This window comes from Benincasa hispida, chromosome 6 (assembly GCF_027475165.1).
Source record: "Benincasa hispida cultivar pf3 chromosome 6, pf3_genome.v1.1, whole genome shotgun sequence".
NCBI classification, from domain to species: domain Eukaryota; kingdom Viridiplantae; phylum Streptophyta; class Magnoliopsida; order Cucurbitales; family Cucurbitaceae; genus Benincasa; species Benincasa hispida.
Window position 1 is genome coordinate 36,982,757 of NC_143483.1, and position 10,497 is coordinate 36,993,253.

At 29.3% G+C, this 10,497-nt stretch overlaps 1 long non-coding RNA gene across 2 annotated transcripts; it reads left to right on the top strand.

Moving 5' to 3' along the window:
* The first annotated feature begins 7,853 nt into the window (after window positions 1–7,853).
* LOC120079993 (uncharacterized) lies at window positions 7,854–9,811 on the top strand. Of its 2 annotated transcripts, none has more exons than XR_005482391.2 (6): window positions 7,854–8,302; window positions 8,396–8,469; window positions 8,586–8,651; window positions 8,744–8,796; window positions 8,882–8,938; window positions 9,598–9,811. It is a non-coding gene; the product is annotated as an uncharacterized LOC120079993 (long non-coding RNA). The 2 variants fall into 2 exon arrangements; XR_005482392.2 differs by having other exon boundaries at window positions 7,886–8,302; window positions 9,603–9,811.
* The last annotated feature ends 686 nt before the right edge of the window (window positions 9,812–10,497 follow it).

A 10,497-nucleotide genomic window follows, 5' to 3' on the forward strand; every position in this document is an offset into this window, starting at 1 on the left:
CATGCTTAAGATCATAGCTCCTTAGATGAGAACATGGTGAACCATTTTGTTACATCTATAAAACCATTTTTTTTTTAATTTTTTAGGTTTCGTTTGGTAACCATTTAAATTAAGTCTTATTAGTTCTTGCTTCAAATTTCTTCCTTTGTCATTGGCTTTTTAACAATAATTTAAAAAATCAAATCAAAATTTGAAAAGTAAAAAAATAGCTATGATTTCATACGGACAAAGAAAGTTTGAGAAAGTAAAAGAAACTAAGTTCGTTGTGGAAAAAAAAAAAAGTAAATGATAGCTCTTTATATTGATTATGGATAGAAGTTGAAGAGATGGTATTGCATAACATGACGCCTGAGGTTCCATTATTGAATATAATTAGAGAAAAATACTCATTTGGTTCTTAAATTTTTAATAATAGGTGCTGATATAGTTCATGGATTTTCAAGAATAGGTTTAAATATAAAATTAATTAAAAATATGATGTAGCAAGATGATTTGAAAAAAATATATATTTTTCAACATTTCCCACTTCTCTCTCCTCTCTTCTTCATCTCCATATTTTTTAAGGATCACAAGTAAAAACTACAGCAGCAGCAGTGTATGAATCAATGAAATCTAGTTTGTGGGTTGTTTAAAACTTTTGTGTATTCCAGAATTTAGAAATGTCACATCAGAATAAGATTTCAAAATTTTGAATTAAGTTGTATATTTCCATCCTTGTTTATAAGTTATTCAGTTAGCAAAATTCTTAAATTCAGTTGTCTAACTTTAGAGCTTGTAATTGGATTAGAGAGTGAATGGCAGTTGGATGAAACCATTGAAGCATAAATATGTTGGCCCTTTTCATCAAGTTTTACACTTGGAATGGGCTGCTCCTCTTGCTGCTCGATCTTAAACAAAATGGTACAGTTATAAATGTAAACATTAGACCTAAAGTATTAACAGATGTAACATAATATAAAAAAATTACAAATATGATCAAATTTAAATAGTCTATCAGTGATAGATAAATGATAAAAGTCTATCACTAATATATATTTGGGAGTTTCGAATCCAGTTCATCTTGCCAAATCACCCTTTTTATGGAGATGTCCAAGAAAGGACAAGAGTGGAGAGAAGAAGAAGAAAGAGGAGAGAGAGAAGTGAGAAATGTTAAAAAATATATATTTTTTACAATTCATCTTGTCAAATCATATTTTAATTAATTTTATATTTAAATTTAATAAATTTATTAGTTGGAGAACTTTTTAAGTCTATTCTTGAAAACTCATGGATTAAACTGACTAATTTAAAACATTATCCCAACGCACATATTCTTAATGTAGACTACAGGTATGATCTAGACCATAGATATGAATATCACAATTGAATGGTTGAGATATGTTTGAATGAACAATCACGTCTTTTTCTCCATTACAACTTATTGGCTCGAAGTAGTTACACGATGAAGGTAATTTATCCTTTTATGTATAGGTATAACAAAACCATAAATATGAAGCATCACTATCTAACAATATTATCCAACTTATTGGCTCGAAGTAGTTACACGATGAAGGTAATGTATTATTTATGTTTGATATATTCCTTTCCCCTTTAAAATTTCACAAATTCCTATTTCGTCTTTCTTTTCGAATATTTACAACTATTTAGGCAATGTGGAAGACTATTTTATTAATTATATATATATATATATATATATATATATACACTAAAGTAAAACTATAAATTTCACGTGCCTAGTACGTGTTACGGGCTAGTATTTATATATAATTTGGAGTAAATTTAATCAAAGATCTTATGTATTTTAGAATGAAGCAGAATTACATCAAGAAGAATAACATGATATCATGTAATTTCAACATAGATTCTCATGTGTGTGAATTTAGTGAAAGACAAATTCAAAGAGTTAACATGAACATAGATCAACCAGTAAGATATATGAACTATTAACCAAGAGGTCAGAGTTTCAAATCCTCCGCTCTAAATGTATTTGTTAAAGAAAAAATCAAAGAGAAAAATATATGGATATATAAAAGGAATTGACCTAGAAATGAGTTGTAGTATAAATACATAAATATACCCCTCAAGATTCATAAGGAATTGACCTACAAATGAGTTGTAGTATAATACATAATACATAATATACCCCCTCAAGATTCAAAATGAGCATAGTTAATTCGATCATGATATATATTCTAAATTAAAAGATAAAATATTTAAATCTTTGTCCACACATTTAAAACTAGAAAAAGGTAAATATACCTCTAAACTTTGGAGTTGTATCAATTAAAACCCTAGACTAATAATTTAATTTAAATCATGAACTTTTCATAAAGCACATCAATTTGCACCCTTTAAGACTCTTTCCTATGGTTACTTTTGAAAATCATTCATATATTAATTCTCGAACGCCTGTATACTTCTTCAAATGTCAATTTTATATAATGGATTATTAGAGTAAATACATAGACAATTTTCAAATGAAATTTTGTATAAAAGTCTAAATTGATTTATTTATGAAAGTTTAGGGATTTAATTGATATAATTATAAGTTTTACATCAAACTTTTTTCAAACGAAATATGGTAGATGGTGTCAATTGATACACTTACAAAATTTCAAAGTTTGAATTGATAAAATTATTAATTTAAGATTTAAACGAATGCAACAGAGGATCTATTAATATTTTTTCAAAATAAAATTACATCCTTAAAAGAAATAAATCTTTGCAATTACAATCAATATTAGAATGAGCTTGACCATGGTTTTGATCAAAATTCATGTTTTGTTACATTGATAGTATATTAAAAAGTGAGACCTCGGAAAAACTGTTTTAGACACTTTTATTCCTCCGTTAATTTACTTATTTACAAAAAATGCAATTAAAAATAAATTATAAATAGTATATAAATAATTAATTATTAGTTATCAATATAGTACATAATTAGTTAGTAATTAGGACTGTTTTTAAATATAGAAAAATGAGTCAAAATATTTACAAAATATAGCAAAATTTTAGAGTTATCAATGATAGATGTTGATAGACAATAATTTGTTTTATCAGTGTCTATCAATGTCTATTATTGATAGTTTTAAAATTTTACTTTATCTTATAAATATTGTCAACCGTTTTACTATCTAAAATAATTTTTTTAATTATTAATTTTTAATAATAAGTATAATAGAAACTTAAAGGATGGAATATAAAAAGTTTCTCCTACTTGAATTTTTTCCTTTAATTTAATTCAAAAAATTTTTAAATAGTTTTAGAATTCAAAAAGTTGGGTAACTAACTACTATAAAAACCAGTTTTCTCATTGATCTTGAATTTTATTGGTTACCTTTTTTGGGATACTTTTCTTTAAAAAAAAAAATCTTTTTTATAAATAGTATATTATTATTTTTATTAAAAATGATGGTTGCAAAAACAATAGATCGATCTCTTACCTGTCTATGTTCCTTTTTTTTTAATAAAAGATCGTATAACTTTATGCCTAAAGAAAATTTTAATCAATTATAATTAGTAAATTAATTAACTATCAACAATAGATTAAATTAAATATTGTAATTAAGAACTAAAATGATGGAATTAGGGTTGACAAAAATCCCCATTAAATCGGATTCTCGTGGGTACCCACCCCAATTGAAGCGGGGAATCCCCGATTTGACCGAGGATGGAGACAAATCGAGGACACAAAATGGGTCTCCGAACCAAGGACGAAGAGGGTATCCCCGCCCTATTCCCGACCCTGACCACACTCCCAATATTTTTTTAATTATCTTTTAATATATATATATATTTATTTATTTATACTTAAACAGTAGCTTTGTTATTTTTTTTTTCACTAACTTTAACTCTTTATTAAATCTAAAATAAAGAAATGCTAAAATGTTTCTTATTATTAATTTAAATAAATATAACCATAACAATACTAACTCCTAAAATATTTAGGATTTTAATATAAATACAAAAATTTAGTTAATTTTAAATAAAATAATTAAAAATAAAAAATAAAAGACGGAAAACTTTTTTTGTGGGGATCCGACCCCGACTCTCCAAAACGGAGAATGGGACGAAAATGGGGATTACAAATCCCCATGGAACATGGATGAGGAGTGCATTCCGGTCCCGTCTCGCCTCCGTTGTCATCCCTAAATGGAACACAAAAAGTTTTATTACTTCATTAAAAAAAAATTAAAGATTTTTTCTTTAATTAGAATTAACTTTTAAGTATAATATGAAATCAAATGATAATTTTATTTTATTTAGTTTGAAAAGTTCTATTATATAATAAAAAAAATGTTAGCATAAGAATCTATATAACTTTTTAACAAATAAGCAAAGTAATCGGTTCAAAAGTAGAAAACAACTTAAAAGTCATTCAAAACATTTAAAAAAGGAAAAACATAAGGAGAACTATATATATATTTATTTATTTATATTTAACTTACATTAAAAACAACAAAATGTAACCTAGAATTCATTAAAAATGTGGTATGAGATAAATTGATGTGATTTCAATAAACTTATCAAGATTGAATGAATGGAATGTGAAAAGTTAAAATAAATTAATTATTAATTAATTTTTTATTTAATTATATTTAATTATAACCAACATATGAAAACTTTGATATGTCAAAAGTTTTATAATTTTTTCTCATTTCATTAGCTCTAAATTTTTTACTACATTCATTTTTGCAGGGAAGGAATTGAATTCCGTGCGTAAGCATGAGAACATCGTGCATTTGTGATTCAATTTTGAAATCAATGAAAACAAAGAAAAATGTACAAAAAAAAACGTATAATAGGATAAACATTAAGAATTCTAAGCATGTTGTTCAACGAAAAAGTAAAGGGAATAAGTACACTTACCCTTGCAGAAATCTTTTCGAAAAACTTATGCAAAAGATCACGAACACAACAACTTTACTCCCTCGAATAGGACAACACAAACACTAAACTTTTTTCGACACCACCACTCAGAGCCTTTGCTATTATCCGACAAGAAACAAGAAGGGTGATCTCCTATTGTTTTTTAGAGAAAGAAAGACAGTGAGATTGAGAGAAAGATTTGAGAGAGACTTTTCTTTCTTTTTTTTCACGTAAAATTTGTATTTTTTTTTCCTGTATTCACAATACAAAACTTAAGGAAGAGGAAGGATGAGACTTATTATTTTTTTTTAAAATAGGTGATATTATATAACCAACTTCATTGAAAATAAGGACTCCATAAATGGATGAGACTTATTTTAACTTCCATCAATTGTGATGGAAATAATTCTCCTATAATGGGGAGTTATTAAACATACAATATTATCATATAATAAAATATATTATATGATTAATTAAATTAATTAATTAACTAATTTAATTAATCGTATAATATGCATTTTAATCACATTAAGATGCACATTTCTCCAATAATCTATAGTTTTAATATGAATCATATTCACATTAAACTTTAACCTATAGTATTTATATAATTCTCATTATATAAATATTGAATCCCATTCAAATATTCATCTCTCATATGTTATATAGTTTTAATTATAAATCATATTTATAATTAAATATATACTATAATGTATCAATACATTTATACTTTATATTAATCACATTAATATAATTAATAACTTTAATTCCCTTAAATAATTTGAACAGTTCAAATTATTCTAAAAAATAATTCTTCTTTATTTTATCCTTAATGAGCTAGTAAGTGGACCTTATGGACCTATAGATTATAAGCTCCAATAATACAATATTAATTAATTAAACTCTTTAATTAAATTAATCAACATTCATTAACTCCGGTTATTCTACTAAAGACCGATAGTTGTACTCTTCGCACTGTAGATATATTTCTGTGTCCACGGACATAACCAATCAACAGTAAGTTCACCCTTCACAAATTGTTCATAACTGAAGCTGAGTTAAATTACCGTTTTATCCGGTAGTTATATCTAACTCCTTAAGTACCACGGATTCCTCCAATTAACTGTTAGTTATAGTTAAACTATAAACTAAACTCCTTTCTGGCCAGTGAGAAGGTGAGCGCCTCATTGTTCAAGACTCAGAACCAGTCCTTAAGGTCATCTACTTACCCCTAAGATGGGAAGGAGTGAATTCCACCTTGTGTAATTGTGTTCTTAGCTTCCTATTTGCATGTATCCCTAAAATGGTAGATAGTGATTCGACGAATCTGGCTACTCTCATCCATACGAATCAAAGGTTCACCTTCATAGACAGGAGTTTACAACTCACTCAGAATTAAGGTCAGGTCACCTATGGTCATCCTAGAGAAATGTAAGTCTTTTCTAGTAACAGCATTATAAAGAGAAACTAATCATTTTGCGGTCCGGTCTTATACAAACTCTTTTTATAGGATACCACCACTCACATGTCTCTACATGAACGATCATGATCAGATCATTTGTAACACTTTACGACTATTGTAACAATTATAAAGTGGGTCGTATCTGTAGCATCATTTGGATAAAGTACCAAACCTTATCCATATACTCGGACTATTTAGGTTATTACTTCAACATGATCCGCTTGTATATCAATCAAATACATGTTTAAGTTATATTAAATAACATTGGATCTTAGTTTATTGGATTGGGTTAATGCAAACTAAATATCTAATAAAACAATACTTTATTTTGTTAAATAAATAATTTGTGTACAGATAATTTACAAGCTACAAAACCCACAAGATTTAGGGCATCAATCCCAATACAAAAATTTGAGTAAAGGGAATAAGTACACTTATCCTTGTAGAAATCTTCTCGAAAAACATCTGCAAAAGATCATGAACACAATAACTTTACTCCCTCAAATTGGACAACGCAAACACTGAACTTTCTTTGACACCACCACTCAGAGCCTTTGCTATTATCCAGACAGAAACAAGAAGGGTGGTCTCCTTATGTTTTTGGGAGAAAGAAAAGCAGTGAGATTGAGAGAGAGATTTGAGAGAGAATTTTCTTCGTTTTCTTTCATGTAAAATTTGCAACTATTTTCTTCTTTATTCACAATAAAAAATTTAAGGAAGAGGGAGGATGAGATTTATTTTAACTCCATCCATTGTGATGGAAATAACTCCCCCGTAATGGGGAGTTATTAAACATACAATATTATCATATAATAAAGTATATTATATGATTAATTAACTAATTTAATTAATTAATATTATCCTTTAATTAATCGTATAATATGCATTTTAATCATATTAAGATGCATATTTCTCCTATAATCTATAGTTTTAATATGAATCATATTCACATTAAATTTTAACCTATAGTATTTATATAATTCTTATTTATATAAATAACATTTGAATCCCATTCAAATATTCATCTCTCATTTATTATATAGTTTTAATTAGAAATCATATTTATAATTAACTATATACTATAATGTATCAATATACATTATACTTTATATTAATCACATTAATATAATTAACAACTTTAATTTCCTGAAATAATTTGAACAATTCAAATGATTCCAAAAGACAATTCTTCTTTATTTTATCTAATGAGCTAGTAAGGGGATCTTATGGACCTATTGTAACACCTCGTATATTTTTTTAGTAATAATATAATTTCAATAAATTTTTACTAATTGAGGATATTTTTGGAATTTTTGGACATTTAAGTGCAATCGTTGGAATTTAAATCATTTAAGTAGAAAATAATATTGGGAATTAATTCCGGAGTTTAGTGTTGGAAATCAAAGACAAGATTTGTTGTTTTAAAAATGGAAATGAAGAGAATGGGAAAATAATAATAATAATAATAATAATAATAATAATAATAATAATAAAGGAGAATAGGAAGGAAATAAAATAAAATATATTTTATTTTATTCCTTTTCTTTTTCTTTCATTTTTCATTTTTCCTCTTTTTCTTCCCCCCTTCCATCTTCTTCCTCACGCAAACCCAACATCTCCCGCCGCCGACCTCGACCAGCATCTCCTTGCCGCTGACCTTGACCGCCAGCCTAGATTCGAGCCGCGAGCAGCCCAGCTTCGACTTCGGCTTCTTCGCGCCTCAACCGTTCACACCGCCCAGATCTGATTCCGGTCTCCCATTGAAGCCGCTGCCCAGATCTGCTCCCGCCAACTGAAGCCGTGCCGTCAACGCCCAGCCACCCAGGTCCGGCCGCCTAGACATACGCACTCCCAACCAGCCGTGCCCTCCCCTCGCCATTAGCTCGACCTTGTCGTCGAACCAGCTTCCACTGCAAATCTTCTTCGCCACTTGGTTCTGATCGAATCTTGGTTAGAGTATGATTTTTTTGCGTAAGTTTTTGGGTGTTATTGTTGTTCTTGGTTGTTTTCTGGATCACTTGTTATGTCTTGGGTTTATAATAGTGTTCCTCCTTGCATTTAAAGGTTAATTGGGGGTTTTGGAGGAAAATTTGTGTGTTGTCCAACAGGTGTTAAAGTTCATTCTTCGTGGCGTTTTGGTAAGTTTCAAGGCTTGGTAACCCCCATTGTGGTTTGGTTTGAGGATTGTTAGATTAAATTTTATATGTTTGGTTTTGGGTTAAAATTGTTAATATCTCTTGGGTTTGGATTTTAGATTCAAGACTTGAAATGTTTAGGGTGTTGCTCATCAAAGTAAAGGCCAATTATCTTTTGAAGTTTGGTAAGTTTGGATTAAGTTATTGGGTGGTTATTTTGAATTAAGATTAATTGTGGAGAATTAAGTTATTAATTTTGAACTTTGTGTATGTTCAGTTAGCCAACAGAATTGGGTTTTGGAATTAAGTTTAGACCGAGCTATAGTTTAGGTAAAGTAAAATTGGAGCTCTTTGAATAATTTAGTTAATTGGAGTTAGACCCAAAATATTGATTTAAATATTGGATTTATCTTAGGTGTTGCTTGTCTTGAAAAGGATAAGCTTGCTTGGGATTCTTTATATTTAACTTGAGGTAAGTAATCTTACTACTGAAACTGTCCACGGGCCAGACATTAGATGTATGCTAGCATGATAAATAAATATTATGGCAGAATGACAGCATGATAGACTGATAGTATAATATGATCAAAGTATGTTCTGGTACGAGATCTGAATTATTTATTTATGTACTTGAATGCTAGTATGAGATGGTATGTGCTTCCATATGGTTGTATTTGATCTGATGATGTTGAGGTATACATGTATGTTGTAGAACCATGATGTTGAGGTATATGTGTATGTTGTATAGCCATGATGTTGAGGTTTATATATATGTCATAGATTTGTACAGTGATGATTATGATGTTGAGACTGTGCAAATGTACTTACTGATTAGTTAGATGCCCATTAGATTTTGTGTTTCCTTCGGGATTCACCAGTTTGTGTTTCCTTCAGGATTCACCAGTTTGTGTCTCCTTCGGGATTTGAGGTAGTGGGCATACTTAACTATAGTAGGATAGGACTCAGTCTCCTTCTTGTTTCATGTGTATATGTGTCCCATGAGTACTAGAGCAGTTTATATGTTTCACCAGAGGTGGGTATCTAGAGGACATAGATGCCTAGTCTGACCCCAGTAGTGAGGTTACTTACTGAGTATTTTATACTCATTCTTTCTTATGTTGTTTCGGTAAGGGTAGAGATGCACCAGCGATGGACAAATGGAATTCGTGATCGAGCCACTGGGACTAGTTTTTACGCTTCTGCTCGTGAGACTTAGAGTTCTTTTCATGTTTCTCTTAACTTTTAGTTTTGATATTTAAAACTTACTTTTAAGAATCGTTTTTTATGGGTACCCTACTATTGTTTTAGTATTTGAATTTAATGAAAGTCTTTTGAACTTAGCTTATTTAATTAGCATTTATTTTGCCATAACCAAGTATCGTTTTGAGTTCCATGCACGCATGTATTTAGTAACGGCCTAACTTAAGTCTTAGGGGGTCGGGTCGTTACACCTATAGATTATAAGCTCTAATAATACGAGATTAATTAATTAAACTCTTTAATTAAATTAATTAACATTCATTAACTACTAGTCACTCCACTAAAGACCGACGTTGCACTCTTTGCACTGTAGATATATTTCTTTATCCATGGACATAACCAATCAACATTAATTTAATCCTTCATAAATTGCTTGTAACTACAACTGAGTTAAATTATCGTTTTACCCAGTAGTTACATCTAACTTCTTAAGTACCATTGATTCCTCTAATGAATAGTTAGTTATAGTCCAACTATAAACTAAATCCCTCTCTGGCCAGTGTGAGGGTGAACGCCTCATTGTTCAAGACTTGGAATCAGTCCTTAAGGTCATCTACTTTACTCTCGAGAGGGGAAGGAGTGAATTTCATCTTGTGTAGTTGTGTCCTTAGCTACCTACTCAGATGTATCCCCAAAATAGTAGACATATCGAGTTGGTGAATTTGGTCATTCTCATTCATACAGATCAAAGGATCGCTTTCATAGACAGATGTTCACAACTCACTCAGAATTAAGGTCAAGTCACATATGGTCATCTTAGAGAAATGTAAG